This window comes from Elgaria multicarinata, chromosome 7, assembly GCF_023053635.1.
Source record: "Elgaria multicarinata webbii isolate HBS135686 ecotype San Diego chromosome 7, rElgMul1.1.pri, whole genome shotgun sequence".
Taxonomy (NCBI): Eukaryota; Metazoa; Chordata; class Lepidosauria; order Squamata; family Anguidae; genus Elgaria; species Elgaria multicarinata.
Genome location: NC_086177.1, coordinates 47,083,831 through 47,097,862, shown reverse-complemented (window position 1 = coordinate 47,097,862; position 14,032 = coordinate 47,083,831). Strand labels below are relative to the sequence as shown.

The window sequence follows — 14,032 nt, the reverse complement described above, 5'->3', positions numbered from 1 at the left end:
TGGTAGTGAACTTTTCATCCTTGTTCTGGTGACAAATTCCAGGGAGATAGCTATATTAGTCTAACGGAAACAAAGAATCTTGTGACACTTTAATGACTAATAGATGTATAATGGCGTAAGCTGTCACAAAGTAAAGTCCACTGCATTGAATATGCCACAATTAAACTGTTGATCTTTAAGATGCCATAAGACTCCTTTGTTCATCCTCTACCTGTATATATCCAGTCTTACTTTTTGTAGCACATTTCTCAGGATTTTGTAGCACATTTCTCACATTTCTTCTTGCCTCAGCAAGCTTTATGTGGTATGAGTTCCCTGAATAATACAGACACATGGTCTATTTTAGCATGATGAATAAAATGTTAAGACAAGGTGTTCATACATTTACTTCTCTAAATGATTTCTAAAAACTATGTACACTATCAGATTATTACAATTTCTGTGCACCAAGGACAAGCAAGTCCTAGGTTGCAAACTGAGACTACAACTCTCAAATGCAAGAGCAAGATGTGTTTCTGCCTCTAGAGTGCACTGCCATTGAAGCAGAGACTGAGGGCCTTGCTAGACCTACTGCCGTATCCGGTGGTGAGGAGGGGCCAGGCCACGCTAGAAGTAGCATGGCCTGTAGGCCCCGTCTACACCTGAGGCGCGACGGGGCCGAGGGAAGCCCCGTCACGTCCGCCATTTTCTTTTCAGTTAAAGTGGCCGCATGCACAGGAGTGCACCAACAGCCAAGGTAAGGGATTTTTTTTTTAAAAAAAAAAAATAGGGACCCCTGCCCCCGATTCCCCCCCACAACTTCCCCCGGCCTCCGATCCCCCCCTGTCCCCACGTGCATGTCTCACCACCACCCCGTCCCCAGCCGCTCTGTCCTGCTGCCGCCGCTGTTCCCAGCCCCTCTGTCCCGCTACCGCCGCCGCTGTCCCCAACCGGCTTTTCCTGTTGTCGCCATGTCTGGCCTGTGATGCCTGCTCAGCATGCATCACAGGCCAGACATGGCGACAGGAATCACCATATCCTGCAGGCTGGACATGGTGACAACAGGAAAGGGCAGTTGAGGACAGCAGCGGTAGCGGCGGCAGTGGGACAGAGCGGCTGGGGACAAGGGGGGTGGCAAGACATGCACATGGGGACAGGGAGGGATCGGAGGCCAGGGGAGGTCAGGGGGGAATCGGGGGAAGGGGGCAGGAGCGCTGCAGCCCATCCGCCGCTTTTCCCGGCTACTTGCGCGTAAGTGCGGTAGCCAGGAAATGCGGTGGAACGGTCCGAACACCCGCAGTCCCGGCCTCAGCCCAACCTGAGGCTGGGACCGTGGGAAGAACCATGCTACAAGTGGTTCCAGTTAGCGCGGTGCTAGGGCGGCTCGAGCCCTGGCTGAGGCTGGAATCCCCTGTGCGTCATTTGGATGGACAGGGACGAGCACGGGCCTCGCACCGCGCTAACTCCTGGTCTAGCAAGGCCCTGAAAATGATAGTGATATCTAGTTATAGCACAGAAAATGAGTCTGATTAAATTTCATGCATATTCATGGAATCTTGGTGTCTCCCCCTTTTTTTCTCAGTTCTTTTTATGGGAATGAGTGCTTTATGTCTGCTTGACACTGTCGAGGACTAGTAAATAATTTTCTTTGTTACTAATGTTGATGTTTTCTTCTGTGTGTTTCTTTAATTGTTTAAAGAAACTGGATAAACTGGATAAACTAAAGAGGTTCCTTACCGTTCAGGAGTTTGTAGCTTCATTTGTTACCAAAAAAATTAAAAAATTAAAAAAGTAAATTCAATTTTTAATAATTATTTGAATTCACCATACTTTTAATATAACAAATGTAATAATTTTATGCTAAACCAACTTGGCCATAATTACATTTTATGTTGCTAAAGTTAAAAAATGACTTTCAATCTGTAAAAAGTGCTAATATTGCATTTACCCCATTTTTTCTGAAAATTTCTGTTTTTTTCTGGAAAAAAATGGAAAAACAGTTTTTTTCCCATGGCTTCAAAATTTCTGGAAATTTTACATCTTTAAGGGTGACACGATTTCCACATACCTTTTTTAAGTGTACCTGGTTGCTGAGGTTCCTTCCTATTTTTTAGTTTTTCAAAAAAAAACATTTTCCCCATCCTCCAGCATTTGGATGAGCCCAGCAGTTCTAAGTGAATGCCTGTTGGAGACCATGTGACCTCACCCTCTCCAATAGTCATCCAATAAGCAATCCTGGGCTCCTGAAAATAGAAGGGTGTTTTTTTAAAAAAAAGGATGAAAGAAGACCCCTCAACAACTGGTTACATTTAAGAATGTATGTGGGAAACCTGTTCCCCTCCCCAAGGAGAAAATTCTCTGAAATTCTCACCTCTCCCAGCCTCTTTTGCCCTAGTTTTCCCCACCCCCATGAAATGCCGAAAATGGAATGGTCAGAATTTTCAGCATAGCTCTAATTTGTATCCAGGTATCCATAATAGATTAGCCCAGTGGTCCTAAAGATTAGCCCAATAGCTGTAACCAATAATAATCCAAAGTACAGTGTACTACCAAATCAAACAGGAAGGATCAGGGTGTGGTCATTCTACAGGTAACTTTAGGGTTGAATAATCTTTTGTTGGTCTGTAGGCTTCATTGTCAAATATAACTTTTATATGCAAATGCACATACAACCCCATGAGAATCAGCTTGATTGGCAGTTGTGAAGAGTGCCTCTAGGACACATCCATATTAGCCTGCTTTGTGAGATTTAATCTGTATTCTAGGTGTATTCAAAATTACGTGGTTCCTTCCCATTTTCCTGCAGACTGATGAAATCACAGGACCGTGCAGCAACAGAAATCATGGATCACTTCTTCACCACATTGTTGCGAGTGGAGAAGGAAACATGGAATTAAGACACAGACACCAGAGCTTGGGATAAACTAGGGTCTCTTTATTTAAACAACAAAGGAGATTCAGCCCCTCCCTGGATTCACATGTGAAAGTGCGGGATTCTGTGGCCCTTTCTACACCTAAGGATTATCCCAGGAAAATGGAGGGATCACCCCTGCCTGCTCCCGGGATCCCGTGTGGCATTTGGATGCACAGGGATGATCCCGGGACGATCCCGGAAAAAAGGCAGGTGTAGAAATGGACTGTATGTCCTTATCTCAGGCAACTTGTCATTATAGGCGAGCCACTCTCCTAAGCCAGGAGTCGGGTAAACCTGGCCCCTCTCCTATGCAACACTTTTGAAAGTGTGAGGAGACTGCCCCACCACCACCACTCAAAGCCATAAAACTCTTGAATAGATGAGGCAGGAGGATCTCCAAAGGCATATCATATCCTGATTTGGGAGCGGTAAAACTAGCGAGGAGCTGAAAGAACCAGAGAGGCCGATGATCAGGCGGGGACAGCCTTCATAGGCTCAGCCCCGCCCTTGCCTCATGTGGCCCCCTTGTGACTACATATGAGGCCTTTATTCCCCTCCACCTCACCAGCAACAACCTCCCTTCCCACCCAAGCTGTGCCGGCTGAGCGGGAGAACAGACTTCCTGTCCAAAGGCTTATAAGAGCCAGGATGTATGCTCAGAGCTATAATATAATACAACCTTACTGAGTCTGTTCTTTTTTAGATGTACATATGTTCTGTTTAAGATACCATCTCAAAAATTACCTGTACACAGCATGTTAACAAGTTAGGGAAAAGACTGGGTTTCTGTAACACAGAGTTTTTGGACATAAAAGAACATTCAAACATGGGAACATTTTTTTTTTAAGGGCAGGGTAGAAACAACAACAGCAGTTTCATTATGTTCCCATTCTTTAGAAAAATACGAACAGGGAAAGTACTAGGGGGGAAAATGTAAAGACGTCTTAATAAATAAGGATTTCTGGAAAATCTCCCTGCATATCATCATATAGCTTTAAGCTTTTTATCTACTCTATAATATCCCCAGTGGATACTGGCCAAAACAGGAAGTACAGGAAGAAAAAGGCCTGTGGCTGTCTGGAGTCTAGTGGCAACACATTCTGCAGCTGCCAAACTTCAATGAAGAAACACCGTTATTAAGCAATTTTTGTATTTTAATTATTCCTTGGTTTGGGAACTCTGGTTTTGTGTTTTTATCAGCAGATAACGACAGCCAGACATTCAATGTACATCTTCTTCACTCATTTGAAAGGTGTGAATGTATGTGTGTTGTTTTTATGACTGCCACAGGTTTCACTAGTTCCGGATCTACAGTTTTTAATGCCACATAATTGGTTATTAAGTTTCCTTTCTGTCACATAACAAACTCATCTATCTTTTTGAATTGCCTTTTAGTGGAATGTAAAAATTCTAGGAACTTAAAATCCTGATGCATATAATTTGAAAGGCTGTAAAATAAAACAAATTGTGGAGATCCTATTGTTCTTTTTTATTTTTCTAGACAGCAATAAAGATTATTAGCACTTATTATTAAGGACCGACTTTCAAACTCCCATATTCTGTAGTTTTTTGGCATCCTTTCAGACAGTATTCTGCATGTCATCACATACATAGCACTGTTCGCATCTTTATCACAGTGTAGCATGTATTTGGGCAAAAGGCGGGATAGAAATAATAATAATAATAATAATAATAATAATAATAATAATAATAGCAGCAGCAGCAGCATGTTGGATTAAGAAGTGGGAAATCTAAATCCTCACTTGGCAATTATAACTGTAGGATAGCAGGCAGTTCTGGCTAGAATGCAGCCAGAATTGGAGCCCAGCATTGCTAGGGAGCTCCAGAACCAATTTGCTGTAATGTCTAAACATTATGCATTTAGGTAGGGTGACCATATGAAAAGGAGGACAGGGCTCCTGTATCTTTAATAGTTGTATTGAAAAGGGAATTTCTGCAGGTCTCATTTGTATATATGGAGAACCTGGTGAAATTTCCTCTTCATCACAACAGTTAAAACTGCAGGTGCCCTGCCCTCTTTTAAATCTGGTCACTCTAGTATACCTACTGCACTTTAACTGTTGTGATGAAGAGGGAATTTCACCAGGTTCTCCATATATGCAAATGACACCTGCTGAAATTCCCTTTTCTATGCAACTGTTAAAGATACAGGAGCCCTGTCCTCCTTTTCATATGGTCACCCTAATTTAGGAATTGTCAAAAGCAGAATTGTTTTGATCAATCCTGAGGCAATCCTCTGGGGGCAGAGGAGATGGCAAATGTGAAGAGAGTTTTTCAAGGAAACAGGCTGGGTGGGGGTGAATAGCAGCCCCACATGGGTACAATTTGTTGATAAAGTAGCGAAAACACCAAAGAAAGAAAAATTGCAGGCAAACTTCTTAAATTTTAAGGCAACTTGCACTTCAGCTTGTCCCACATCTGGTTTTGTATCTAAAGGAAGAAGTATGCCAAGTAAAAGTGACAACGGATGACATTTTAGAATTAAAAAATACCAAGTCATATGCCAGATGGCTTTTATCCAAAAGTTCTTAAAGAACTGAGATGTGAATTGCTGAACTATTAACTAAAATATGTATCGATCACTAAAAGCAGCCTCCATTCCAAAATTCTAAATTATGACCATTTGCCAATATGCACCAATATTTAAGCAGATTTGTTGGGTATCCAAGAAATTATTACATGTCTGCCTGTCTTCAGCCCTAGGTAAATTTATGGAATATTATTAAGACCAGAGTTCTTAAACATATATAAAAGCAAGTATTGCTAAAGAAGAATCAACCTGGCTTTTGCAAAAGGAAGTCTTGAGGTTATTAAACTATTTTGACAGAGTCAACAATTACGCATGATTTAATCCACAGTTATTGTATAACTGGATTAAAAATTGAACTAATATTCCCTTAATGAGTTATTCATATGAAGGGGGCTCCTCATGTAGGACTGGTGGCCCAAACCCAGCAGTACATGGATCTTCAGATGTCCACACAGATGTCTGAATAGAGGATGCTTACATGTGTAGGATTCCATGTGATCTTAAACCCAGCATAAAGGTGGAGTGAAGAATCTATGTTCTGTTGGGGCTAGGATCAGCAATGTGCCGTTTCTATACATGGAGCTTTCTTCACATGAATAATGTGTGAATGAGGTAAAGTCTTATACCAAAAAATCCTAATAAAATTAATGACCAAACTACAGATACTGATAGATCTATCATGGCTCTACCAGTGTCACTTGCAGTTTGGCCTTTTTCAGGTATGGAGTAGAGGGACATGATCTGTTATGACAGAGACAGTTGTAAGAATAAATGAATAGATTTCACAAAGTAAACAAAGGGATTCTACAAGGGTCTGCATTAGTACTTTTGTAATTAACAGAATTTAAGACTTGAAGTCCTCACAAGGTAGTGAATAAACAATATATTTGTTCATAAATGATTTTGGGTTAATAGACACTATTCTTTTAGGAGAAAGATCGATAGATAGATAGATAGATAGATAAGATAGATAGATATGAAGTATTGGCTATGTCTATCTAGTAAAGGCATCTTGGGATCCTAGTAGCAAGCTCAATGGAAAGTCAGTGAGGTACATAATGATTAGGAAATCACTTCTAAGCAACAGTCTGATGATATACAAGTAAAAAAACATTGGGGTTTCAACCCAAGTAACTATGAATAAGCTTGCAATTTAATTATTAAAATAACTGGGTTTGCGCGACATGCTAAGCCATCATGGATGACTGCCCACAATGGGTTTGCATGTTATGTGAACCAGGTGGGTCATTTTTTTTCCCAGTCAACCCACCCTGAGAACCAACAGTCTGCAGTAGGAGTTGTTTTACCCACAATGGTTGGTGTGTCGTGTGAACCCAGACATGGCCAAGCACTGTGGGTAAGGGCATCGGTCAGTGAGGCACTCGGCAAGAGCAGCAGAAGCCCCTGCCGCTCATGCTGAGCGAGCTGCAATCGCCTTTCACGATTGCAGCCAAGCAGTTGTCCATGCCAGTCACAGTCCGTCTAATGGTGTCCAAATGACCTCTTGGAGGGGCTTTCATCCCCGCCAATCCCCCTTTCCTGATGCTGATCACGATCGTGAATGCAGTCAGAGCGCTTAAAAAAAATATCCCAGCCCCGTTTTGCCCATAAGTGGGGCTTGGAATTTTTTTTACAAAAGCACTCCTTCCCAAAATTCAGATGATGGGAGGAATCCAGCCCTCCATCATGGGCTCTTGGGGCAACAGGGCCCATGGTGTGGTGTTGGATTACCCCATCCAATTATTTTGGGAAGAGGTGCTTTTTCAATTTTATTTTTGCAGCCCTGTTTGTATGCACAAACGGGACTGTGATTTATTTTTTTTAAAGCGACCCTTCCCAAAAATTGGATGAGGGGGGATCTAACTCCCCACCATGGGTCCTGTTGCCCCAAGGGCCCATGGAATCCCGATCCCATCCAATTTTTAGGGCAGGGCACTTTAATTGCCCATGCAAGCCAATGGAAACCCCTTCCCAAAAATCGGATGGAGAAGGGGCTCCTAACTTCCACCATAGGCTCTTGGGGCAACAGGACCTATGGTGGAGGGATAGTTTCCCCCCCTTATCCAATCACCTTGATAGGCTTGTATTGGGATTTAAAGCACCCAAGTGAAAAGAGATCTTTACCCTGAACCAGGGATGGCTGTGTGGGAAGGAAGGATAGGGCGAAATCCTGGGGCGATCCTCGGGATATCACCCCATCTAGCTATGGCCTAAGAGCATCTGGCAGTAGTGCTGAAATAAATGGTCTTTTAATTAGATCCAGCATTGCAGTTCTTAAGTTCTGTTTTTCTTTTTGGGTTCCTGATGTACCTTGTTTTGGAAAATTGGAAAATATTTACTATTAGTTTAATTAAATAATTTCTCAATTTATAAAAAAATAGCTGTCTAATATAGCTTTCATTGCTGACTGAAATGATGCTTTAAAAGCTTTTGATGCAGTTTATTATATTTCCCGTGTTTCAGAGTATTTAGAGATTATGATCCAATCTTTCCCTGTTCTCTATTCCAGAGAGAGAATTTACCTCTATTAAATTTAAAGGGAGGGGGTATAAAATGGATTTGAGCAGATAATTTTGTGCTCACAAATGGATACGTACACTACTCCCATCTTTTTTAGCTGATAGAAATATTTCCTTTAAAAAAATAAGTGAGACTGTTCTACAGGGGATAGATGAAAGACTGCTGGTATTACATACTGCTGTGTCTGCCTGAACTTTGCATCCCATAACTGATTGATGAATATTTAGTTGCTTTATCTTAGCTTGGAAAAAAAGGAAAGGAAATAAATGCTTCCAAAGAGAACTGGTTTCTGACCTAGGTTTTTGAGTTGTGACCTTTGCTCCTGTCACTGTTATGCTTGCTGTCTTCCTTCCTACCCAGTTTGTAGCCCAGCTGTGCACTTGGCATTTATGGTGACATTTCTCTGGCTCAATGAATCCTTACTCTGCCACTGTTTGGTATGCCATAGTTGTTTCCTCTCTGAATCCAACGTTTCTCAAAATACAGAAATAACACCCCCCACCAACAATTTATCTACTCTCGGCTGCATGTCTTTTGGATTATGTCACCTAATATTGAATACATAACTTCAAATTGTAGGTATATGAAATTATATTTCCCATAAGAAATTAGTTACATACGATGATTCAAATATGTTACTTGGTGCTAGTAGGTTAGCTCTTACATATTGGTTTAGATTTTGCAACATCTATATTCACAATAAATGAAGTATACAGGACATTACATCACAGGGACATACATTGCTGCTCCTGCTTCCACTACTGTTCATGAATTGTGATGTGACAGCAGATAAGCCTATGCATAAAAGGGGATTTGGAAAGAGGGGATAGACAGAAAAAGGGAATATGGACAGATACCTGTTTTATTAGTTCCATCTGCCTGTTTTTATCATATTTTCCTCTATCTTTTGAAATTTGATTGTATTTGATGTTAGCTGTCCTGAGTGGTGTGTATGCACCAGAATGGTGGGATATACATTTATGTAAACTTTATATTGAGTAAATAAAATAAATATAGTAAACATCCCAGAAAACCTTAACAGAAGGGCCTGGTTTTCCTGTGACCATTCTTCAAAGGAAGGACTTATTTAGTTCTTTCCCCCACCCATATAATTGAAGCAAAAACATTTGCAGTTACATTATTCCTTCCCCCTTGTTCTTAGAGGAAAAGCATCTCCTTTATTGCTTTAAAAGCTGTGAAACAGCAGCTACCCTGAGGCAACTCTGACCTTTCTTCATCTTTCCACAGCAGACAAGGGAGTAATGGTTCCCTAGTTCCATTTTACCCAGCAATATCTCTGCTCAAGCCAACTTTATGTAGGGCTATGATGCCTTTTTCAAGTCCGGAAAATGCACTTTCTGCAGAAATAAACATGCAAGTTAAATGGGAAGTTGTGCTTTCAATAGAAAGAGTTGCAACTGGGGGCATTTAACCTTAAACAATAATTACGTTATTTAAGTTTAAAGGACACAAGACTTTCAGTGCACTTTGAAATCCGTGCTGCCAGCATCATCATGTCCCAGTGACTTTCTGCAAATACTCTACCTGAGTGAAGCAGGGAATATGAGTTTAGGTTTGAACAAGGGATGGTTACGCCCAAATTACTTCTCAGCCCTACTGCTCACTTGGGTGGCCTTGGGCAAAAAACAATTTCTGACTCTAACCTATACCATGAGGCTGTTTTTTCAAGGAAAAAGTGATATGATATATTGTAACATGGCCTTAAGTCTTGTTGATCTGATATACCATAAAACTGATCTGAGTTTATTTCATTATATCTCTTGAAAGATGGGGCATGAATAATGTGGGCTTGTTCATACATTATTCCAGTGACATGGTTGCAACCATGACGTTGAATGATTAGCTGTCTTCACGTGGTTTGAATGGTTAGAAAGCACTGAACCCATAGCTTTTAAGCTACCCTGTCTTGGAGCAATTCTAGGTAAGTTTTATATCCTCAACCAGGCATTAGGTAGAATGAAAGAGAAGGAGGAGAGAGAGAGAGCTTCCAGTAATGCCTCTTTTATACTTGAACAGTTCCCACCCTGGTAAAAAGATCACACTTAATTACTTTAAGAGCTGGGCTAGTCAGGACTGGCATCATGTACATGAGTTGGATGTTAACAAAAAAGCCTTTTAAATAGAGACTTCTAGCAGAGCAGTTACAAAGAGATCCATTGCAAAATCCTAGTGGGTGATAAATAGCATGTATACTTATCCTGTAAAACTCCTTTAACAGTATTACTTGCTCTGAAAATGAAGTCTGACTATTTAAAACAGCATCCAGTAGCATCAAGCTGATCTTAGAAATCTTGGAGAATTCAGTCCAGAAGCAGAATTGTGTCTTAATAAATGGCTAAATACAGAAAGTATTGTGATATATGGAAGAAAAATGTTAAGCAGAACTGTATGTTGGAGGCCTATGCTTTCAGTCCATTTTAAATATTTAAGAAGCTAATTTTAATCATGCGCTCATTTTTAAAAGAAGGGAGGAAACTGTTTAAGGAATTTATCTTGCAATCCTATAAATGTTTACTCAGAAGTAAGTCCCATTAAGCTCAGTTGGGCTTACTCCACTGAATTTACATGGATTGTGTAAGATTACAGCCGTAAATGTGCATAAAATTAAAATTAAACTTCTGCAAAGTGCTGTTGAGATCTGAAGGCTCATGTCTTTGTAGGATTAGGCTCCTATGGAAAAAAAAACCCACTGCGTTGTGTATGGGAAGCCTCTAGAGAGACTGGAAAATATATTTCATTGTAACCAGGAGGGGAAACAGCAGTTTTGTTTTCTATAATCCCCTCCCGGCCACATGACCCAGGCTGTTTGCCAGTCGTTGGCTGGCTCCAGTGTCTCTTCTTGGCCCCACCTGCAACAGCTCCCCCACTCCCAGGCTATGCCGGGCATGGCAGGATGGCATTTGTTATGTGCCAGGACCAGGTTAATGCCAAGTGTATACTTAATATCCGCAACCCTATTTTCTTGGCTAATCCACCCCTGACACTATGATAGTTGCAAGTGGAGGAAGGGGAATAAAAAGATGAGGCACAAAGGTATGGTATAAAATTGGGCCACATTTATTCAAATTAGATCTGCAAAGGAGTAATTGGGTGGGCAGCTAAACTCAGCCAGCACCTAGCTAGGCTGTTATTGGGGAAAATGTTCCATTCCTCTCGAGTGACACCTGCCATATCACCACCAACAGGACTGCCCCTTATGGGGAGGGGAGGCCTTCCCATATCAACCCCTCCTGGGCTGTAAAACAACAGCAGGGTGAGGTGAGTTGGCCTCACAGGTAATCCTTATTCCCCCACTGGGGCCATAAAACCTTCAGCAGGAGACCCTCAGGGCTCACCTGTCACCATCACATTGCCTCAGAATGTGATGGTGATGATCCCTGAATTCCCTCATCATGCCCACTCCCACCAGCCGCAGAAGGACGACAAGCCTATTGCTTAGTTGTTCACCCTCCACCTGCAGTGAATCACTTCTCTCAGGCCCCTTTGCAGAACAGACATGAATAGGTCCTTGCCCAAATTGGTCAAATGGACCCCATTCTGTCTGTAAAGCTCCCTCCTTGTCTGTGACATCTCAGGGCATAAATAAATAATATTCTATCGCCATATACAGAGGAGTCCTTGGCGATCACTATTTACCTAATTGTGGGTCTAACCCAAGGCCCGCAGGTTCCTGCCGTCAGGCTGTGCTCTCCTGCCGCATCCTGTAGCTTCAGAAGCCACATTCCGAAGAGGCTGGGGGCAGGGCCGAAAGAACTAAAAAAAAGCCCAGAAACCCTCTCCCTAGCCAGTGGCCCCATTTTGCCTCCTCCAGTGGGGGCAAGACAAGTGTCTCGTTCTTCCCCACCCAACGCAATCCCCCCTCCCCATGGCTAGGCAAATCAGACACATAGTAGGGCACTTGTGTTATTTCCACTTCCCTTCTTCATCATAATTTGAAATGTACATGTGAACCAATGGATATGTAGAAAGACAGAGCTCTGCTGATCCCACAGTTAATATATTATTAAAAAAAAATATTATATATAATAATAATAATAATAATAATAATAATAATAATAATAATATTCCTTGGCTTATCTTTATACTTGAAATATTTTGGATGAAAGCCAAACTGGTTCAGGCTTGGATGTCACTAGAATTACCAATTCACTTTAAAGTAAAAGAAGCCCATGCAAAGGTCCGTGGTGCTAATAGGCATGATGGATGAACTATTTTTTTTCTTGCTGATGCTTTAGGGTTTTTCAGTATGGAAACCTATTTGTGCTGCTTCTGCAACAGATTTGCCAATTTGGGATTTCAGACAAGTGCTTTGTACTATGAAGATATTCACAAAACTAGAGCAAATGAAAATGTATAGGCTATCTGTTCTTTTTCTTGAGATTGTACTGTATAACAAAATAAATAAATCTGTGACAGAATTCTTTATTATTTTATTTATTTATTTATCTAGAATGCACTCCTCTTAGAGCTGTGATTGGGCCTGAAAGTGTTCAGGAAGGGGTTTAAGACATGTCTTTTTAACTTGGATTTTTAAAAGCTGGGGCTTTTAATGTTGTTTTCTGTTTTTTACTAATTTTTATTTGATTACTGCCTTTCTGTTTTGATTTTTTTTTTTTTTTGTAAACCACCTTGGTGAATCTCAGAAAGGTGGTATAGAAATACAATAAATAAATAAATAAATAAATAAATAGTATTCTTCAACAGTTCTCTTGAAGGAGTGCAACATCTTTACCTCAGGCTTACATTTGGAGTCCCTAGGTGTGTTTCTGGAGCTGCCCTCAACTGGACTAAGCACATTAAAATGCCAAGCTTGGATATGTACCATACACAATTGGCTCCGCTGCCACCTAGTGCTCACCCCCAACTCCTTGGTTACCCTCTGAATCTCACTGGTCTAAGACAGTGGTGCAAAACGTAACCTCAATAGGGCTATCCCCCTCCTTCCTGCTATCTCTGGACATGGACAGCTCTAAACAGATCACCAAACAGAGACTACTGGATATAGACCATCAGGAGTTCCGGGGAACTGCTTGGGGACCATGCTCCCCCCAATCATTGGGTCTCCCAGTCCCTTCTTACAAAGATGGAATGCCATACCTGGGATGGTTAACCATTCCAAAATACAAGAAGGCATTCACCCTAGCGAGATTCAACATCCTCCCCTCCAAGCTGCTGGAGGGCAGATATAAGAAAATTCCATCCAAAAATAGATGCTGCCCATTTGAGGTGGAATCCATTCCACATGTTATCTTCCATTGCAATTTTTACCAACAGGCAAGGAAAGACCTAATATGTCCTATCACGCAATGTTTCCTGGGATGCTCCCCCGAGTCACTTCTGATTAGTCTACTCCAGGGCTCCAGCAAATCTGCCATCAAGCAGGTGGCCAAATTCTTGAATTTCGCCATCCGCACCAGGTCTCTTATGGATGTCTGATTGTGTTTTAATCCACAGATCAGCAATTTCATCATCTATACATTCCTTCCCTTTACATCATGCAAGGCCTTAATAACCCTATCCTGTTCCCTTCCCGAATACCATAAAATAACAATCTAGTATCTTTAGTGGTTTTGTATTACTCCCCCTTACTTCCTTATCCCCACAGTTATATAAATGCACTGCTTTATATAACTGTGTATCTTCTTGTTTTATATTGGTCTGTTGACTGTAAATAAAGAATGAAGAATGAATGAAATAAATAGTATTAACATTTATATATTTTCTCATCTACTAAACAGCAATCAATGGTTATAGAATGGCTATTCTATAAGCAATTTTAATAGGATGAGCACTAATACTTATGTAGGCACATGCACTCACCCATTCTCTCTCTCTCTCTCTCTCTGGCCTTAGCTAGACCTACCTTTTATCCCACGACGGAGGGAAGATCTCGCATTGTGTTTAATGCAAGAGCTCTCCTTCATTTACACGCGACGCGCAATGACCTCACAAGGAGAGGCGTCGCGTCTGCCATTTTAATTTTTTAAAGTGGAAGGAGCACACAAATGCTTGTGCGCTAAAGATAAGTTTTTTTGTTTTTTTAAAAA

At 41.3% G+C, this 14,032-nt stretch overlaps 1 protein-coding gene across 2 annotated transcripts in view; it reads left to right on the top strand.

Moving 5' to 3' along the window:
- The window catches only part of DOK6 (docking protein 6), a 286,745-nt gene that overhangs the window by 127,959 nt on the left and 144,754 nt on the right, over nt 1-14,032 (top strand). The window lies entirely within an intron of this gene.